This window comes from Diabrotica virgifera, chromosome 8 (genome assembly GCF_917563875.1).
Source record: "Diabrotica virgifera virgifera chromosome 8, PGI_DIABVI_V3a".
In the NCBI taxonomy this organism is placed as follows: domain Eukaryota; kingdom Metazoa; phylum Arthropoda; class Insecta; order Coleoptera; family Chrysomelidae; genus Diabrotica; species Diabrotica virgifera.
In genome coordinates, this window is record NC_065450.1 from 149,093,846 (window position 1) to 149,116,183 (window position 22,338).

Genomic DNA, 22,338 nt, shown 5'->3' on the forward strand with positions numbered 1-22,338 from the left:
TACCACAATGGATGAAACATGAATCACTTAATTCACTCGGTATCAAATCGGCAGTCCTCTGAGTGGACAACAGTCGAAGAAACCGCTCAAAATTGACCAGAGACTATAATCGAGTATATAAAATATTGATTATTTAAATCCTAAGAACCAATCAACAGCGACTATATTAGTTTATTGAAGCGTGTAAATACCAAAATAGCCTCAGCAAAAAAAAGAAAATTCCTCATTTGTTGAACAGAAAAATTTTATTTTACCTAGACAATACACCGTGTCACAAGTTGATGAAAACGATAGCAAAAATACACGAATTGGGCTTTAAATGATTTTCCCACCCACAGTTTGGTCCAGATCTGGTCCCCGGCGATTGCTACCTCTTTTCCGATTTCAAAAATGCCCTACGACAAGAGATATTGCTCTCATGAGAAAGTAATCGTTGAAACTGAAGACTATTTTGAAAACAAAGATAAATCGTTTTACAAAGGCGGCATCGAAAAATTATAAAAGCGTTGAAATGATTGTATCGCCACCAAAGGAGATTATTTTGATAAATAAAGAATAATTTGTGTAAGATAGTGTTGTGCTGTACTAGTTAGGCCCGGGACTTCACGACCAAGTTAAAATATCTGTAAAATTGAAATCAATATTTGCGATGAGGTAAATAGCGGAGAAATCATTAGAATATAACAAGCCAGCCTTTTCCTCCTTCATAGACCTAGAGAAAGCGTTTGATAGAACACAATTAAACGATGTGATACACCTACTATATGACAAAAATTTACCACTGGATTACCTCATAAAACTGATAGTAAACATAATAACATAATAATGGAAGTCCATGGAATAATAAGAGAACCCATAGAAGAAAACACAGCTTACACATTCAAAACACATTTAGCATAATGTTGGATGCAATAAAAAAACAAGTGAAGAAAAAAAAGAGGGTACAAAATGGGCGAAAACGAGATGAAAATACTCTGTTACGCTGATGACACCGTATCAGTAGCAGAGTGCGAAGACGACCTACAAAGATTACTGCACGAATTCAACATTAAAGCAAAAGAAATGAATATGAAAATATTAGCCCAAAAAAACAAAAAGCTTAGTAATTGCCAAAGAACCAATAAGATACAAATTGGAGTTCGACAATCAAATTATACATCAAGTAATGATTTTCCAATACCTAAGAATTATTCTATCAGCCGATAACAATATCGAAGAAGAGGTAAAAGACCATATAATTAAAGCCAGTAAAACGGCCGGTTGCCTAAATGACATAATTTGGAAAAACAAACAACTAAGAGTGGAAACAAAGGCCTGATATATAAGTCAGTTATTAGGCAAGTTATGACTTACACAGCCGAACGGAGACCAGATACAAGCAAAACACAAAGACATCTGGAGTGGATACCAACGAAATGAAGATCTTAAGAAGGATTGCTGGAAAAGGACTACAGGACAGAGTAAGAAGTGAGGAAATCAAACAAATATGTGGGGTAGACCATATAAATACCTGGGTAAAGAACAGAAAAGAATATTGGAATCATCACACAAGCAGGATCTTAATCAAAGATAGTAAGGAAAAGCCACTGTTAGGCTGAAGAAGTATAGGATGTCCAACGAAAAGATGGATTGACAATTTAGGAACAGAATGAAAGGCACCGTTGAAGAAAAACAGGCAGTACCGCCTATATTAAGTAAAAAGAAGAAGAAGAAATAAATATTGTGTATTAATTAGTAAATAAATAAGTAAAATTTTATTTAACTCGTAAATCCGTTATCAACAAAAATATTGTTAATGCCTAATTACTAAAGGTGCATTTAAATTTAGTTCTGAGAAATATTATAAGATGCACAAATATAAATATGAAAATAAATTAGAGAATATAATTTATTATATACATACCTCTCATGTGTAATTCACCGATCTCCGACCACTGCAACGGTTTGAATCATAATACATAATACAAAATATTAAATTCACCAAGGTTCTATCTTATCAACGTTTTGTACAGTCATTAAATTGACAAACTAAGATCATATAAAAATCGATCCAATGCAGTTAAAATATTTTAAATATCTTTTGAATTTTATGACTAATTCAGAATTGAACAGCAGAGGTTGATAATGTTGTGTATGAGGACTCTGGAAAAAATATAGAGTGGCTTTTGTTCTTTTATTAGTTGCGTTCACAGAGACTGTCGGCTACTATTCAAGATAAATTGTCAGAAAATCGCATGCGCACTTTAAAATAATAATAATATAAATAATACCGTTAATAGATAAATATACAAAGTATATTTACTATTAATTAATATGAATAATTAGTTATTAATATTAATTAGAAGTAAATATACAATAAAAAATCAATGGGAAAATCCCAATAGTTGGCTGTATACTATAGTTTAAAAAACCAATACAGAAATAAAAACTTCGAGATGTATTCTGGTATAAAATCGTTTATTTAAAACTATAAAATGTCATCGATTGCAGAACGTTTTCGTTCTAAACAGAACATCTTCAGTGCATCCTGCCGAGTATTTTGAAACTAGCACACTGTAAATAGTGTTAACATCATCATATATGGTTTACATAATGTAATATGTTAAAATGTTATGACTACAAGTCGATGTTAATAGATAAAGTGGAACACATGCTAAAAGGGTGCCATGGTTCCCTGCTCGAAGATGCTAGGTACTTGCCAATTCAATGGGCACAGACCAACTGTGCAAGTTGTGCAAGTTGTGCACAGTTGGTCTGTGCCCATTGAATTGGCAAGTACCTAGCATCTTCGAGCAGGGAACCATGGCACCCTTTTAGCATGTGTTCCACTTTATCTATTAACATCGACTTGTAGTCATAACATTTTAACATATTACATTATGTAAACCATATATGATGATGTTAACACTATTTACAGTGTGCTAGTTTCAAAATACTCGGCAGGATGCACTGAAGATGTTCTGTTTAGAACGAAAACGTTCTGCAATCGATGACATTTTATAGTTTTAAATAAACGATTTTATACCAGAATACATCTCGAAGTTTTTACTTCTGTATTGGTTTTTTAAGTAAATATACCTTATATATTTATCTATTACCGGTATTATTATTTATAACCCTTTCGTGACCGGCTGACACGATCGTGAGCTCATGTTTATGTGCGTATAAATATCAAAATAAACATATTTTTACTAGGAAAGATGATATCAATATGTTGTGTCTATCGTGTGTTATTAGAATAACTGAAATTATTTAACGAATTCGCGCTTAGTTTGCAATAGAATACCCTATAAAGAAGGCTGTGTATTTTGATGACAAAACCGGTAAAGGTAAGTAAAAGATATCTTGTTTTTTATAAGTGTTTATGTTATTGTAACGGGGTTGTGGTATAGATAAAGTTTCAACATCAAGATAATAAACAAGATTTAAGAAATTATTGGTTTGTTTGTAGAGATCTTGTCCCGTAAAATTTGAATGTCACGATAGTGAGTTGCCGTCACACATTCAATTTTCAATAGCAGGAAATTAAAATACTAAATATTTATTAGTTTGACTTTTTATTATTTTTTTTGTATTTTAATGATAAAAGTAGTTTTTCTAATTATTACAGGTGTGCCTCTCTTCCACGATTTGGCTCTAGAGGTGTTAAATGATGGTAACTAGTCTGAAATAGAAGATTTAGATGGTGAAAATGATGTTGCTTTTGACGTTCAGATGTTTAAAAATAACACCGATGACAAGGATATTGAAGACACTGTATTAGATGAAGAACCTGTATTGGATGAAGAACCTGTTCCTTCAACGAGCTCTTCTTCAGCAAAGAGGCAATGGAAAGACATGACATTTCAGCAAAAAATGTTTGTTCTATTTTAGTTAGTATGTAATAGCATATTAAACAATTATAAAAATAATTTTTATTTGGCCCTAATGGTGATTTAAGTTTAATAAAAATAAATTTTTTCATGCACTTCCGATCCTGCATTCATAGAACATAAGCCCAGAGCGCACGAACGTGACATGTCATTTGTGACAGATTCAAACAATGAATTTTTTTTTCTGCATTTTTACACCTTTTTTAGATAACGTATATCGTATTTATTCAAAGGGAAACTTCATTTTCACTCAAAAAAAATTCAGGCCTGAAAGGGATATTAGGTGAGGTTAGGAGTTGTCAGCGACAAGTTGTCTAGGTGTACGCGAACGCACTTAATATAAACGTTTCGAAAATTTTATAATTTTCCTTACAGAGCTGGAATTTAAAATAACTATTATCCCAGTAGACCAGTGCAAATAGCAAAAAACAATAAAAAATTAATAGCAGGATGAGACCAATTCCAAATGAAAGTACACATATTAGATAACATGTGGAACATTTTTCACCAAATCTTGATGAGGGGAACATGGGTTGGGGGAGCGCTTTTAGGGGTGAAAACGGTTAATTACGATTGGCGGCAAAACGGCACATCCTATCGAAAAAAGTTAAATGGCACAGTTGTAGGCTATAAGAAGATATATAACTTTTGTAAATAAGCATTTTTCACATAACCTCAAAATATCCGAGAAAATTGGAAAATTCAATGTTTTTGATTTTATTTTTTTTTCTCACTGAAAAAAAAGTTTTATTTTACCAAATATGGTGGAAACTTACCTCTTTATGTCCCAAATACGATGTAATTTTTTTGTATAAAAATATTTTTTAAAACTCTTGTCTTTTATGTTTAAGGGAAAATGTAAGCATTTTTTCAATTGAAAAATCTCCCGAAATTTTTTTAGCTTTTTTAAAGAAGTTGGCATTTTTTTTGTTTATTGAAACCTCTATTTTCTGATGGTGTAAAAAAATATATACGTTACTGTGGAAAACTTTGTCACAAAAGGCAAAAATCGGAAACTTATTTTCAGCCCCTCACCATTTTCACATTCTCAGACGTAATGTAAGTTGCATAGCGAGTAGGTGCAGCCCAGCCAGACGCCGCCCCGCGCCGCGGCCATTATGTACCATGATGACACTGTATGTACCATGATGACACATACAGTGAATCAAACGTATGTGTTAAACATAATTTTGTGAAAAGAATTTAGTGACAAATTTATTTATTTTAAAGGAAATTGTGGAATCTACATAAAAATGTAAATACTACCTGTGTCTTATTCTCAATTAATCAATGAAATATTATTATTTTCTTTCATAGATAGTATCACTAAAATAACCTGAAATTTTTTTAATTAACAAATTTTTAATAACAATTTAATACAATATATTTCAAAATAAATGAGAAATAGGTACTTGACTAAAGACTAAAATAGGTACTTCAGTACAATATTAACAAACAATAATTTCTTTCTTTTGCACAAGCAAATTTAGTTTTACTCAAAGAGAAAATTGTAAAATCGTGATTTTGTATTTGTAGATTATCACTATGGATATGGAAGAATCTGTTTGTATAATCTGCAATGAGGCAGAAAATAAGCAGTTGTATAAAATAAAAGAAAATGCTTTGAAACGTTTAGTGGAGTCTGGTAAAAAAAGATTTGACAGTAGACACAAAAAATTTGCAAATATGACATGAGCTTTTATTCATAAAAGTTGTCAGAAAAATTATAATGATGATGCTTTAATAACTAAATACCTTGATTCATGGCAAATAAAAGCAATGGAAGGAAAACAAGTTGTGTGTGTGTGAGAGAGATCCTGGCATCAGACAAAATCTATTTGCCACAAAACATGTAAATTCTTAATTACATTAAATGATTTCATATTGTCTATTTCTAAACTATACCGCTATTTTTGAATTTCTGATAAAATTAATGATGGAATCTAGTACCGCTTTATCTGGGGAAGAAAGGAGAGCTGTAATATTTAGTGGCAATGGACACTCGTGATGAATTAGTTCTTGATACAGAATTGAAGAAGATTGAGAGTTCAGAGAACATTCTAGAAATATATGATTTAGATCACTAATGGATACATTGTCACAACTACAGACAGGAGAGTTTTTTTTTTATTTGTGACTTTAGCACTTAGCTATTTAGCCAGATACAACTTGATAATAATTAATACTAATACAAAAAAACTATTAAACCTAATACAAATTATTAAAAAGAAAATCATATTATTCTAATTTACTTAATACTAAATAAAAAAGTGTCTATCTATACCTACTATTGCAAACAGATCAAAATAGTCAAAAGAAAAAAAAAACCTCTTAAAAATTACTAAAAGACATTACTATAAATAGGGAAAAGGAGGGAAAATAAACAATTGGGTAAAAAAAAGGTTAACGATATTGGCTAAAATTGATTACAGACATACATTTGTACTATGTATAAATTTGATTAGACAATCATATACTCTTTTGTCATTAGTAGCCAATAGGTTATTTATTTGGTACGGAGGAAATATTTGCAGCGTTTGCAAGCTGCTTAAAAGAGTTCCTGTATGCTGAATATATTTGGAACAGTTAAAAAAGATATGATTAAGATCTCCTTGTTCTTGACATGTTTCACATAAGTCTGAATTGTAAATTTTGATTTTAGCAAGATGAGTAGGATAACAAGCATGACCAAATCTCAATCTTATTAAGGTTGTTATATATTTACGGATGTTACTAAATTTCTTAAACCATCTCGAATTTGGAATTTGTGGTTGGATATAAATATATTGTGTTGTTGAGTGGTTACAAAAAGTTTGCCAATAAGTTTTCCAACGATCTATTTGATTTCTTTTAGAGATACAAAAAGTGTCAGGAATACAAATTCTCTCCTCTGGTACAATTTCAGCTGAAGAGGTTATTGCAGCTTTAGCTAAAGAATCAACATGCTCATTATATTTTATACCAACATGAGCTTTTACCCAAATAAAATTAGTAGTTTTATTTTTATTTTTAAGCTTGACAAGCATGTTCTTAATTTGGTAAATGAAAGGATTAGAATTATAATTGGGTAATTTTGAATTTTTGAGAGATAATAAAACTGACAATGAATCGGATATTATTAACACTGAATTATTGTTTAAACTATCGAAATATATCAAGGATTCAAGAATTGCAATTGCTTCTGCACTAAAAATTGAGCAATTAGAAGGTAATTTGAACATTTTTTCTGTTGACTTAGATGGAATGTAGAAAGCACATCCGGTCCCTTCCGATGTTTTGGATGCATCTGTATAGATTACAGTTGCTTTGGGCCATTTGTCTATACAGGAATTCAAGATGCATAAATCTAATAATGAACTATTATAATATGTAGGTATATGTATATCTGGTTCATAAAAAAATGCGAAATAGTCGTTAGTATCAAGGTTGTTGATATTGTTGATATACTTATTGTTGCACATGGTTCTAAAGGCTGTACACAGGGTTGGTGTATTTTTATGAGTCCAGTAACTGTTTGTTAGATCATCTGTGTTTAGTGAGCTTATGCTAGAATATAATGAATTATTGATACATGCAATTTTCACAACAAATTTTTCACTCAGATAATCTCTTCTAAAATTCAAGGGAGGTTCTAAAGCTTCAACATGCAATGGTGCTATTGGAGTAGACTTCATTGCTCCCATACAGATACGTAGAACAGTACGTTGAAATACATCAATTTTATTTAAAATTTGTTTACTTGCTGATCCATAAAGTATACATCCATAGTCCAGAATAGATCTGATGTAAGATTTGTAAAATAGTAAAGCTGTTTCTACATCAGCTCCCCACCAAGTTTTAGAAATGGATTTTAAAAAGTTTAGACCTTTATTGCTTTTGTCAAGCATATGCTCGATGTGTAATTTCCAAGTTAGCTTTTGATTTAGAAACATGCCTAGATACTTTATTGACTTGCAGAAATTTAAAGTTTGGCCATTTAATAAAATAGTATTTGTGTTAGGAATATTATGTTGTGAAAAAATACACACATTAGATTTACTAGTGGATAAATTAAAACCATTTTCACAAAACCATTTTGAGAAATATTCATGTAATTTTCTTAAGATTGTGAGGGAGGGTTCATATTTTGTCCTTTCTGTATATATGAGGAAGTCATCCGCATATTGGATTGTTTTGTAAGTAATACTTGGTGCATTAAGGCTATGAAAATCAGCCGTATACAGATTAAAAAGAAAAGGGCTTAAGACTGATCCCTGAGGTAATCCCCAACTGTTATAACGTGGTCCAAGAAGTTCATTTTTATGGTTTCTAACGTATAGGCGTCTATCAGTGTAGAAATTAAGAATAGTTTGTGCTAGTTTTATGGGTATTTGAAACTGATTGATCATTTTGTCTTTTAATCGAGGTAAACACACACTGTCATAAGCGCCTTCTATATCTAGTGATAAAGTAGGCAAATAATTATTTCTAGAAAAATTACCCTGTATGTCCGCTACAAGTGTAGCTAAAGCATCTAAAGCTCCACACCCTCGTCTGTATCCAAATTGATTGTTTGGTAGTAACTTTTTAGTATGGACCCACCATTCTAGTCTGTTTTTTAACATACGTTCCAAAGTTTTAAATACACACGAAAAAAGAGAAATGGGTCGATAAGATTCGGCTGAATTTGGATCTTTTGTAGGCTTTAGAATCGGAATAACAATTATGTCTTTAAAAATATTTACGTCAGAATTGTCTTGAACTATACGATTAAAAAGGTCCAATAGAAAATGTTTTGCTACTTCTGGAAGGTTTAAAAGCATGGAGTATTTGATATGATCGTATCCTGGACTATTATCTTTACGATTATTTATAGCGAAAATTAGTTCATTGTAAGTAAAAGGTTTTAAGAGAAAATGGTTTTTATCAGCTGGGGTTGATGCTATGGAGCTGGGAATTATTTGAGGGTTCGCAGTTGGGGGTGCAACTTTAATAAGAAAGTCATCCATCCATTTCTGATCTAAAGATTTTATGTTTGATAGCGGTTTTCTGTAAAGTTTTTTAGCTTGATTCCAAAGAGTTGTAGCGGATGTATTTTTATTGAGCGAAGAGACCCATTCAATCCAATGTTTTTTGGCTATACTTTTTAATGTTTTTTTGGTTCTAGCTGCAATCTCCTGATATTGAACATAATTTTCAAAATTACTTTTTTTCTTGTAATTTATTAGAGCCAATTTTCGTTGTTTGATAATATTGTCACAATCAATATTCCACCAAGGAGGTGGGTGCCTTTTACATTTATAAGGTTTATATTGGGGTATAGCTGCTCCCGCAGCCGTATTTATATTATTTATGAAGAAGGAGTACTTATCAATTAGATTATCCGAGTGAAAATTGTTTGTATCGTGTAAACTTTGAATAGTAGAGGTATATAACGCCCAATTGGCTTTTTTAATATTCCATTTATTTTTAGGAGATATTTCATTTTCATTAATTGTAAAAATAAGTTCTATATATATGACATAGTGATTTGATCCTAGAGTGTCAGGAATGACATTCCAAGATGTCTTGTTAACCAATTCAGGTGAACAAAAAGTTACATCGACAGCCGAATCTTGTTGATCAGGACGTCTCAAAATTGTAGGTTCGCCATTATTTAAAACTGTTAAATTTAAATCATCTGCGACATTTATAAGTTGTGACCCTATGGTATCATTATTACGACAACCCCATATAGAGTGGTGTGCATTAAAGTCACCACCTATAATTAAAGGACCCTCAAATTGTTCAAAAATTTTAGTCCAATCGTCATATTTTGTTTGTATTTTTGGAGGTTTATAAATAGATAAAAAATTTAACAATAAAGTTCCATATTTAACTTGGATAGCACACACTAAAATATTTTCATTGTAATTTATATTGATTTTATGTTCAACAAAACGAAGAGATTTGTGTACCAAAATTGCCACACCAGCGTAGCCATCGTTTCTGTCATTGCGGACTATATTGTAACCACTAAAACTATATTTTTGATTTCTTTTGAACCAAGTTTCACTTATAATAGCAATGTCAATATTTTTATCATAAAGAAATTGTACCAGACTATTTTTGTTAGCTATAGCAGAACGTGCATTCCATTGCATTATATTTAAATTGCGTGTTTTGGGCATTTTATTGGTTTTTCAAAGTATCCTCCAATACCTGTTCTATGCTACTTGCAATTAATTTAATATCAATAGGTTGTCTATTGTTACTTGAAAGAATTTTATTTAAAAAGTCCACGATAAAAATGGATAGGTTGCTAGCTATACTACTCTTCTTGGTTTCCAAACAAGCGTAGTTTGGTTTATTTGAATTTATCGGCAAAGGTTGTGAAGGTCCAAAGGAGAATGGAAATAATGGTTCATGGATAGGTGACTGGATAGTGGGAGAGTTTGATTTTCTCTTCTTTTTCATTGGAGGACTAAAGCTTACAGGATTGGGTTGGGAAAGGAAATTATTTTGATTGCAATTGGTATTTTTAGGAATTTGATTAGGTTGTGATAATGACATACGATGGTTGTTAGGAAGAACTGGAAAATTTTGGTCATAATTTGTTAGCGGTGAAAAAGAGTTGTGACTTACTAAACTGGATAAGGAGTTTTCAGAAATTTCTTTAGCTTCTTTAAAGGAGGTTTTTTGCTGTATCATTATATTTTTAATTTTTTTTTGATTATCGTAAGAGGGACACTTTTTTGAGATAGAAACATGATCTTTGCTTTTACAGTGTATACAAAAAGTTAAATTTTTATCACAATTATGTTTATCGTCTTTAATTTCTCCACAATTGATACACTTTTCTTCAGTACTGTTACACTGCTTAGATACATGCCCAAATTTAAAACATTTGAAGCATTGGGTCACTCTTCCTACAAATTGTTCGACAGGAAAAAAGACTCTATTAAAAGCTACTCGATCAGGTAAAATATTCCCCTCAAAAGTAACAACAATAGTTTTTTTTGGTACAAATTCAACTGTTCTGTCTTCTTTTTGGACTTTTCTATTTAATCTGTAGATATTAGTGACGCGTGAGTGTGATTCTATATTTTCCATAAGATAGTTGATATCGTAACGAGTATCAACATCTCTTACTAACCCTTTAATTTCAAGTAAGTGATTTGGAATAAATGCTTTTAAATTTTCTGACTTTAGGAGGGGATGTTTAACTAAATTATTTGCTTCTAATAATGATTTTAATAAAACCTTAATCCGGTTTCGGCCTATACTCTGAATTTCCAAAATGTTATTAAGTTTAAATTTTTTAAAAAGGATATGGGCAACTGTCATTGCATGCAATTTTCCTACATTATTTTCAGTGCTTTCTATGTATACCCAAATATTTTGTACATTGTACTTATCTGAAAGAATATTGAAAGTTTTCGGTTCCAACTGCTTTGTTTTCTGGAGGTTACTATCACTTGGATTATTACAAGTAACACTTGAAATTAAAATACTGTTATCCATATCAGCATCTGTCGTCACAAAAGACGTCGGTTGTGTAGTTTTGTCCCCCATCGGGGACCGATATTTATTAGTTGTCAGAATACACTTGTCTTCTTAATTGACTTTTCACTAAAATTTTAAAGTTTACCTATATAAATAGGTATACAATTTTATTCACTGACAAAAACTGTTACTTTTTCAACTCGTATGAAAGTTTAAATAATACTTTTTGAGCTAAAAATGTTAATTTTTACTAAGAGTAGATTTTACTTCGTACTATCAGTTTGAAGTTTAAAACGTCAATGAAATATCTAGTTAAATGACAGGAGAGTTAAGTATTCCAATTTTATATAAGTGAGATGGAAAGCGAGCATGATTCAATTTTAAACGAGTCAATACTGACATTTGTGCTCTATTATAATTAAAGGTGAAATGAGGAATGTCTTTTGGAAGTGTAGGGTGAATTTTGAAATAAGGGTTTGTAGATTTATTTGCAATTCTTTTGTAATCAGTTTCCCATTTCCTTCTGATATTAGGTTGGAGAGCATTATTCAAATCTTTTAAATTAAATACTTTGTCCATATGGTGGCAACTGTGACTACTTTTTGCGGCTATATCCGCAATTTCATTACCTTCGACTCCGCAATGTCCTTTCGTCCAAATAAACGAAACAGTTACATTATTTTGTTTAAGATCCATAATTAATTTTTTAATGTTCAAAATTAAGGCATTTCGGAATTGGTTTATTGGGTGACCGCTAATAGCTTGTAATGCTGATTTTGAGTCTGAAATTATTGCCACATTCGTGCATGTTTGAGTTGCACACCATTTTAGTGCCTTTTCAATAGCAAAGGACTCGGCGGTAAAAATGGAACAATAATTTGAGATTCTGTACTTTTCAATATGATTTATGTTTGAAACAAAAAATGCCGAACCTGTGTTTAGCTCCGTTTTTGACCCATCTGTATATATTTTAGTTAAGTTCGACCCGAGACCATTTACAATGTATTTTATCATGGCTTGGTTTAAGATATTACAATCTGAATACCGAGGGAATATGGTGATAGGTTTGTCAATTATAGAATCGAAACTGTGTGCATACAATGGTATTTTATTAAGTTTAACAATATCATTTTGAAATAAGTTTGTATCAATAAATGCATCTGACAAAGGAGGAGAGTTTTTCTTTTTCCAATAATGATTTGTCAAATTCTCAATTACAAGAAAGTTAATTTTTGCGATCAAATCACTGTTGTAACATCTATATTTTAATAGACTTTTATTTGCTAAAAACTGTCTTCGAAAACTAAGAGGAAGTTCTTGAGACTCTGCCAGAATGGCATGATTTGGTGAAGATGCCATTGCTCCCAAACATATTTTCAGAGCTCTATATTGTATTCGATCAAGGGTAAGTTGGTTCGTATTGGAGGTAGAACCATAGAGAGTACACCCATAATCCAAAATCGAGCGAATATAAGACTTGTAGAACATTAAGGAAATTTGTTGATCCGCGCCCCAGCTCTGTTTGGAGAGGAAGCGCAGAAGATTAATTCCCTTTTCACATCTTTGTTTGACATACTTAATGTGACTGGTCCGTAGAAGTTTACTATCTATAATTATACCTAAATATTTATATTCTTTTACGATAGGAATAGTGTATTTACCTATAGAGAAATTATCGACTAACTGATATCTGTACCTTGTGAAACACATCACAGCTGTCTTTTCTGGTGAAACACTAAAACCCATATCGTCGAACCAGTTTTGTAACCTGTCAAAAGTACGTCTTAAGTCTATCATGCAGCGATCGTAGGTATTATGGGTGACATAAATGCATAAATCGTCCGCGTATTGAATAATTTGTATGCCATCGCTCATCAAATCATGCAAGTCTGCAGTGTATAAGTTAAACAAAAGGGGACTTAAAATAGAGCCTTGCGGAAGCCCGTTGTAAAGTACTCTTGGACCATGTAAAACGTTATGACTATCTCGCAAAAATACTTTTCTATTAGCAAACAAATTTAAAATATTTATAGAGACTCTTTTATTGATGCCAAACGTTACCATTTTTGAATATAATATTTCCAAATCTACCACATCATAAGCCCCTTTAAGGTCCACAAAAAGACACAACATGTAATTATTTTTTGATAGACACAATTGAGCATCTGTAACTAAATGGGAGATTGCATCAATTGTGCCTATACCTCTACGAAATCCATACTGATTTTTTGGTAAAATTGATCTGTTTTCGACAAAATGTTCGAGTCTAAATTTTATAAGCCTTTCGAAAGTTTTTGTAATACACGATAACAATGAAATAGGTCGGTAGGACGAAGGTAAGTCAGGTGGTTTCTTAGGTTTCGCTAGAAGACACACAATTATATTTTTAAGACTATCTGAATACTTTTGTTTCAACCACCAATCATTAAAAATTTCTAAGAGAAGAAGTTTACCACTTTCAGGCAATTTATTTATTATCGTATAAGTAAACCCGTCAAGTCCAGGTGCAGTATTTTTTGATTTTTTTAAGGCTAATTCTAATTCCGAAAAGCTAAAATTTTTTGAGAAGGTGTCTGAGTCTTGATGGAAGTGAAATTGATTAATGTTGTCGTTAAAAATTGGACCTGCAGCAGATGAAGGAGCCAATGTATCAAGAACTTTTTGAATAAGGCTTTCGTCTAATTGTGGTTTTCTTTTTTGATGGTGTTTATTGCAAATAGATCTTACAGTGTTCCATATCTCAGTCAGAGGAGTGTTTTTATTTAATTTATTCAAAAACATTTTCCAACTGTTTTTTTGTTTAAGTTTGAACGTACGTTTGACATTAGCAGAAATGTCTTGATATTGTAGATAATTGATAAAATTACCTTGTTTTTTAAACTCGCTGAGAGCTTCTTTTCGTTTTTTAACAATCGCAGAACATTCCTCATCCCACCAATAAGGTCTTGGTACAGAAGGTGTGAAAGATTTCTTAATAGGCATAGATTTCGATGCTGCGACCGTGATTGCATTGAGGAAAAATTCGATTTTGTCTACCGAAGTTGAATTCCTATCTAAATTATTGAGCTTACTAATTTCTAATTCAAAAATATTTCCAAAAACAGACCAGTCAGCACGAGAGTCATTCCATTTTGTTGATGGGTTGATGACAAAGGAGGAGGGATTGATTTGAATTTCTGTATTGATTGGGTAGTGATCTGAACCTAATGAATCTGAATCTACTGACCAAGCTATACGGTCGGCTAAAAGGGGAGATGTTAGAGTTAAGTCAACGGCTGAATGATTACTAGTTGGGGATATTCTTGTTGGTGTTCCGTCATTTAATGTAATTATTTCACAATAATCCATGGCCTCCACTAATATTCTACCATTTCTGTCGTCTGCAATTGGCCCCCACATACCGTGGTGAGCATTAAAATCTCCCAGAAAAATAGTTTTTGCAATATTAAACTGAAGGAATAGGTTGATCCAGTCATTTATTTCTATTCTAACATCTGATGATCTATAGATTGATACTAATGAGAGATTAATTTTGTTCAAAAAAACTGCGCATGCTTCTATACTGTCATCGAAATTATTATTAATTTCGGATTCTTGGTAATCTATTCCCTGTCTGATGAAAATACCTACGCCACCGTAACCATCTTCACGACATTTATTGATAAAGTTATATCCGTTAAGTCTAAAATGATGACCGGATGTGAGCCATATTTCTGATAGAACTATTATATCTGTATGGTAGTTGTTAATATGATGCATAAGACTGCCTTTGTTACTATAAATGGATCTACAATTCCATTGTAATATAGTTAGTTTTTCTGTAATATTTTTAGTAGCCATTTTCACTATCTGTGAGAATGGATTCTAAATTATCTTCATTATTATCGAATATTGTAATGATATTGTCCCTGATTTTATTTAATTCAAATTTTCCTTGATTATTAATTATATTTGTAATTAATGAATATATCTGTGAGATAAGTTTATCTCGACAAAACATGAAATTATTCTGTTGTGGAGCGGGTGTATATGGAGGAAGAGAAATTTGTCTTTTTTGATGGGAATTTTCTAAATCTGAATTACTAGTGCTTGGAATCTGAGAAGAAGTGTCAGTTCTTCGCCTTTTAATTGTTTTTGATTCTAATGCGGTTGAATTTGATTTTGGTTTATTTAAAGGAGCATAATAAATTGTTTTGTTTGCTGGTGCTAAATCGGGAAAATTTTCAAGATTATTTAATATATCAAACCTATTGTTGGTATTAATTTTGGCATAAGCTGGATTGTTAATCGATAATTCGGCATCCTTAAAACTTTTATTTTCGAAAGCCATTACTTTTTTTATGTCGTGTTGTTTTCTGTACATTGGGCAATCTCTTGAAATTGAAGGATGATCAGAAGATTTACAGTGAACGCACATTTGCAACTCGGAATTACATTCAGCGGAAGAATGCTCATTTGCACATCGAGAACAACGAGATTTGCCTTTACATTGAACGATATTGTGTTCGTAACGTAAACATTTTCCACATTGGACAACTGGATGGATGTATGGTTCTACAGGGAAATTAACCATATTTATATTAATAAAGGACGGAATTTTATTACCTTTAAAATTTATTACTACCAATTGTCTATTGACAAATTCTTCTTGTTTGGTTTCAGGGTTTATAATTTTTCGTTTCATTCTTCGCACTTCCGCCACTGGAACTATAGAATTAATTGCTTTTTTCAAGTATTCTTCAGTAAAAAAGGTATCAACGCCACGTATTATGCCTCGTTTATGCGTGAAAAATTTTGGAATATAAGCAATCAACTTATTTTTTGTTAGTATTTCGTGATTAATTAATAAATTAGCGATTTTGTATGTTCTAAAAATTACCTTAACACGTTTTAAACCTACAGAATGAATATCAATAACATCATTTCTAAATTCAATTACTTGTTGTAAATAAAAGCCAATTCTGATAGGAAAAAGACGACCAAGATTCTTATCGGTATGTTCCAAAAATACCTGATACGGACCTGCATCCGTTGGTTGATATTTATTATCAAAGTCATATTTTTCGAAACCTGAGGATACTGTATCCATTGAAGAAACATTAATTTTATTATCATTATTAATTATTTGAATATTAGTATTTAAATTAACCGAGGGCGGACCAGGACCGCCCCCGTTACCTGACATTTTCTGTACAGCAAATCTGTCTTCAAAACTCTAGAGGAAAACAAGTTAATAAAGACGCTCTTACTTTTGTTTATAAATCTAAATGCTTTTTGTGCGGTGTGCCTATCCGTAAGGTTCGAAAAGAAAAAGTGAGATATGTTCAAAATAAGGAGACAACAGAAATTTATTAATACATATTAAAGAACAAAAAAATGTACTTGACGTTGACAAAAACATTTTAGCTCGTTTGAAAAATGTACCTAATTTAGTTGAAGTACAAGCGTGTTATCACAAGGATTGTATTTGTATTGGTAATTTTTATAGGAGGAGAAGTGACAGAAAGTTTGGTCGCCCAGAAAGTGAAAATACAAAGAATTTTATTGATTATCTCATTAATTACATCATTGACAACGAAAGAGAATTCCAATTTTCTGTCAATGAAATAAAAGAGGGATTTTCAGGCGATCTTCCAGACTAAATAACAATTAAAAATAAGTTGAAAAAGCATTTTCAGAATGAAATCGAGTGCCATTTATTCAAAAGAGACATGATAATTGATGAAAAATTGGCCATTAAAATTATAATAATTACTTTCTTTTGCATTAAATAAACTTTTTCGTTAAAAAAGTTGTTGCGACTTTTAATTTGGTTCATGAGAAAAAGTTAAAAAAAAATGTAGTTTATAGGTAAGTAGGTCGACTTTAAGAAGAAAATATATAGTTTAAAAAAATAAAAACACGCTTTTAAAGCACTAAAAATTTAAAAATAACTTTTAAAATTAAAGCTAGTAATATTTTATTTTTAAATTTTTAGTGCTTTAAAAGCGTGTTTTTTATTTTTTGTAACTATAATTTATTCACAAAATTAAAAATCACAGACAACGGCATTAGTGTAGTAAATTTTTAACAGAGGTTCGTTGGTTCCTGCTCGCTATGCAACTTACATTACGTCTGAGAATCTGAAAATGGTGAGAGGTTGAAAATAAATTTCCGGTTTTTGCCTTTTGTGACAAAATTTTCCACAGTAACGTATATATTTTTTTACACTATCAGAAAATAGAGGTTTCAATAAACAAAAAAAAAATGCCAACTTCTTTAAAAAAGCTAAAAAAATTTCGGGAGATTTTTCAATTGAAAAAATGCTTATATTTTCCCTTAAACATAAAAAACAAGAGTTTTAAAAAATATTTTTATTCAGAAAAATTACTGCCTGTTTGGGACAGAAAGAGGTAAGTTTTCACCGTATTTGGTAAAAAAAAAGTTTTTTCAGTGAGAAAGAAAAAATAAAATCAAAAACATCGAATTTTCCGATTTTCTCGGATATTTTGAGTTTATGTGAAAAATGTTTATTTACAAAAGTTGTAGATTTTTTATTGCCTACAACTTTGCAATTTAACTTTTTTCGATAGGATGTGCCGTTTTGCCGCAAATCGTAATTAACCGTTTTCACCCCTAAAACCCTAAAACCCATGTTCCCCTCATCCAGATTTGGTGAAAAATGTTCCACATGTTATCTAATATGTGTACTTTTTTTTGGAATTGGTCTCATCCTGCTATTAATTTTTTATTTTTTTGGTCCATTTTAGAGCTATCTGCACTGGTCTACAGACAACGGCAGTTCTGGCCAGTGGTGCACAACTCCCTACATGCGACATTATATACAGGGTGTCCAGAAACTCTCCCGCCAAACGAAGACCGGAGATTCCTCAGATAATTATAAGATAATTTAACCCAATTTTTCTAGTCCGAAAATGCTTCCTAATCTACTCTATTAAATCTTAAAATCGACTCTATTAATTGCGAGGTTTTAGTACCGATCATAAGCGTCCGTTTTAGGTAGTGCAATGTTTATTTTCAGCAGAAATCAACAGAAAAAAAGCAGGCGGAAACCATGAATATGCTAACTGAAGAACTAAAAGAGCTCAAAGAAGAACAAAAGGAGTATAGAAGAGAAATAGGAGAACTAAAACTAGCTAATGAAAAAGCGATTAAAGAGATAAATCAGCTGAAAAACCAATTAAGTAACACGAATATAAGATTACAAAAATTAGAACGAGAAAAACGAAAAAGAAACATTGTGATTCAAGGACTTCCAATTGACACGGACAATCCCAATATACTAAACAATAAAGTAGAAAATTTCATAGACAAAGAAATGGGAGTTAAAGTAAGGGTAAACGATGCAAGAAAGCTGGGAGACACAACATGTCTAGTAGAGTTGGATAATAAATACGAAAAGTCAAAAGTAATGCAAAATAAAATGAAGCTTAACCAGCTAAGGGACAAAATATATGTAAATGATGATCTAACAAAAGACGAAAGGGAAATACAAGCCAAAATTAGAATAATGGCTAGAAAGCAGCGAAACAAAGGAAAAATCACAAAAATAGGGTACCAGAGATTAATAGTAAACAATGAACTATGGAAATGGAACAAAGAAAGCGGGCAATTGGAAAAAATAAAAGAAGACATCTCAAAAGACTAGAATCAGATGCAGACGAAGATGAATCAACAAAGACGACACCGTAGGGAACACGGATACAAAAAAAAAGGAAATCAAAAAACAAATTAATAAAATAACAGAAGAAATGGTAAAAGCAGCAACTTGGAATATAAGAGAATCCTATCAGGAAGGAAAGCTGAAGCATTTAATAAACGAAGTTAAGAAATGTAAGTTTGATCTAGTAGCTCTACAAGAGACAAAACAATTGGGGCAGGGTAGCCAGGAAATAGGCGACTATATATTTTTCAATAGCGGAGGCACTAACAGACTGCTGTGTACAGGTTTTATAATAAGTAAAAAATTGAAAGAATTTGTTTCAGACTTTAAAGCAATTTCGGACAGGATGTGCACTCTCAGATTAAAAGGTAAACACCAAAAAATAACATTTGTTAATATACATGCACCCTCGGAGGAAAAAGGAATGGATCTGAAAGAGCAATTTTATAGCAAATTATATGAGGCTATACCCAGGTATGATATGGAGATCATTCTAGGAGACGCTAATGCCAAAATAGGCGGAGAAGAAATATTAATGCCCACTATAGGCAAGCAGAGTTTACATCCAGAGACTAACGAAAATGGATATTTCCTGGTAGATTTTGCCAAAGAAAAGGGACTTAAAAAGTACGTACCACCAACGAAAGGACATTTATAAGGGAATATGGAAATCTCCAGACGGCCGTACAGTCAACCAGATCGACCATGTTTTAATTGAGAAAAACGAAGAACACTGCATAACAAAGGTGAGAACATATAGAGGACCTGCTATGGACTCAGACCACTATTTGGTCGGAATATGGATGAAACAATTAGTACCAACTCTTCGAAACAAAAAGAGATTAAAATACGAAAGAAGCAAACCGATTAGATTACAGACAGAATGTGAGCAAACGTTGTATGGACAAATTATTAACAACATATTAGAACATAGTGGATGAAAGGAATGTAGAATGCATGTGGGGAACATTTAAAGATGTAATTAAAGAAGCAGCAAATATTTCCAGCACCAATGACAACACAAAGAAAAAACAAAAAGAATGGTTTGATGAAGAATGTGAACAATCATTGGAAGAACGGGCCAAGCTACGATTAAAAATGATAACTCAAGGAACAAGAGAAGTGCAGGAAAATTACACTAAACAAAGAAATAGAACCAAAAAAATACTACGAGAAAAAAAAGTAAACATTATGAAGCTAAACTGAAAAATATAGAGGAAAGCTACAAAAATAATCAAATTAGGAACCTGCACCAAGGGATAAAAAATGAGAAACGAGGGCACCAACCGAAAACTGTACATTATAAAGACATAAATGGAGAAATTATTATGGGTGAACCAGAGATATTAGAACGCTGGAAGCAGTACTTTGATGAGCTTCTAAATGGAACTGAAAAGACAGAGGATAATAACGAGGAAACAGAGGATCTAGTAAATGAAATACAAAATCAACAGGGTGAAGAGCAGGCTCCGACTATAAGCGAAATTCAGAATATCATCGATAAATTAAAAATGAACAAAAGCCCAGGAAGCGACGACATAACGGCTGAAATGATTAAATTTGGAGGAAATCAGTTAGTAGAGCAAATCCATAAACTAGTTAATAATATATGAAAACAAGAAATACTACCTGAGGAATGGACAGAAGCAATACTGTGTCCTATTCACAAAAAAGGAAATATGGCTGATTGTCAGAATTATCGAGGCATAGCGCTGCTAAACATAACGTATAAAATATTGGCTATGCCTATTAAAAACAGATTAAAAACGAAGGTTGATAAAAGCATAGGAGAATATCAAAGTGGGTTCAGAAAAGGCAGAAGTACTGTGGATCAAGTCTTCTCACTACGAGAAATACAGGCTGAAAGTTACGAATATAATAAAGACACCATGGTTCTTTTCATTGACTTTAAACAGGATTTCGATCGAGTGAAAAGAAGCGAGTTATTCACAGCATTGCAAGACATGGACGTTTCTCCAAAGCTTATTAGAATTATAAAATTAACTCTCCAAAGAACAATGAATAAAGTCAAGATAAACAATACTATAAAAGAAAGCTTTGAGGTCAAACAAGGAGTGCGGCAGGGTGATCCATTATCATCTATAATGTTTAGCATATTACTAGAAAAGGTTATACAGGAAGCAAACATAACGGCTGAAACAGACGGCATAACGGCTGAAATGATTAAATTTGGAGGAAATCAGTTAGTAGAGAAAATCCATAAACTAATTAATAATATATGGGAATAAGAAATACTACCTGAGGAATGGACAGAAGCAATACTCTGTCCTATTCACAAAAAAGGAAATATGGCTGATTGTCAGAATTATCGAGGCATAGCGCTGCTAAACATAACGTATAAAATATTGGCTATGCATATTAAAAACAGATTAACAACGAAGGTTGATAAAAGCATAGGAGAATATCAAAGTGGGTTCAGAAAAGGCAGAAGTACTGTGGATCAAGTCTTCTCACTACGAGAAATACAGGCTGAAAGTTACGAATATAATAAAGACACCATAGTTATTTTCATTGACTTTAAACAGGATTTCGATCAAGTGAAAAGAAGCGAGTTATTCACAGCATTGCAAGACATGGACGTTTCTCCAAAGCTTATTAGAATTATAAAATTAACTCTCCAAAGAACAATGAATAAAGTCAAGATAAACAATATTATAACAGAAAGCTTTGAGGTCAAACAAGGAGTGCGGCAGGGTGATCCATTATCGTCTATAATGTTTAGCATATTACTAGAAAAGGTTATACAGGGAGCAAACATTAATAGAACAGGTCTGATCTACCACAAAAAACATCAGTGCTTGGCATTCGCAGACGATTTGTTAATCTTGGCTAGGAGTAAAATAGAACTTATAGAAACAGTCATGAAACTCGAGGAGAGGGCAGCAACCAAAGGATTGTATATAAATGAAGCAAAATAAAGTATATGAAATGGACAAATAAGCAATTCGTTCGGGGGCAATACATAACAATGACAACAGCGAAGGGAACACAGTATAAATTCGAAGAAGTTGAGAGATTTGAGTACTTAGGAACTGTCTTCACAAGAGATCTTAACTGTGAAAAAGAAACACAAAAGAGAATTATGTCGGGCAACCGCGCTATATTTGCTCTTAATGGGTTATTAAGAAGTAAAAATATATCACGAAGAGCAAAACAAAGAACTTACAAGACCGTAATAAGGCCGATAGTAACGTATGCTTCTGAAATATGGGTCACAACAAAAAAACATCAAGAGTTGTTATTAGTTTGGGAGAGGAAAATACTGCGCAAAATCTTCGGTGGGAAAAACTTAAATGGAAAATGGGCAAGAAGAACAAA

General features: G+C 32.0%; 2 protein-coding genes across 4 annotated transcripts in view; one reads left to right on the top strand and one right to left on the bottom strand.

Moving 5' to 3' along the window:
• Positions 1-2,137, bottom strand: part of LOC114331896 (uncharacterized) — an 86,408-nt gene extending 84,271 nt beyond the window's left edge. For 2 of the 3 annotated variants that reach the window (XM_028281584.2, XM_028281586.2), the window contains exon 1: positions 1,904-2,136. The gene's annotated coding sequence lies outside the window, so the exon portion shown is untranslated. Of the gene's footprint in view, positions 1-1,903 lie in introns of all 3 variants that reach the window. The other variant, XM_028281585.2, reaches the window with a different exon arrangement.
• The window catches only part of LOC114331900 (orexin/Hypocretin receptor type 1-like), a 1,700,655-nt gene that overhangs the window by 1,001,864 nt on the left and 676,453 nt on the right, over positions 1-22,338 (top strand). The gene's annotated exons all lie outside the window — the stretch shown is intronic.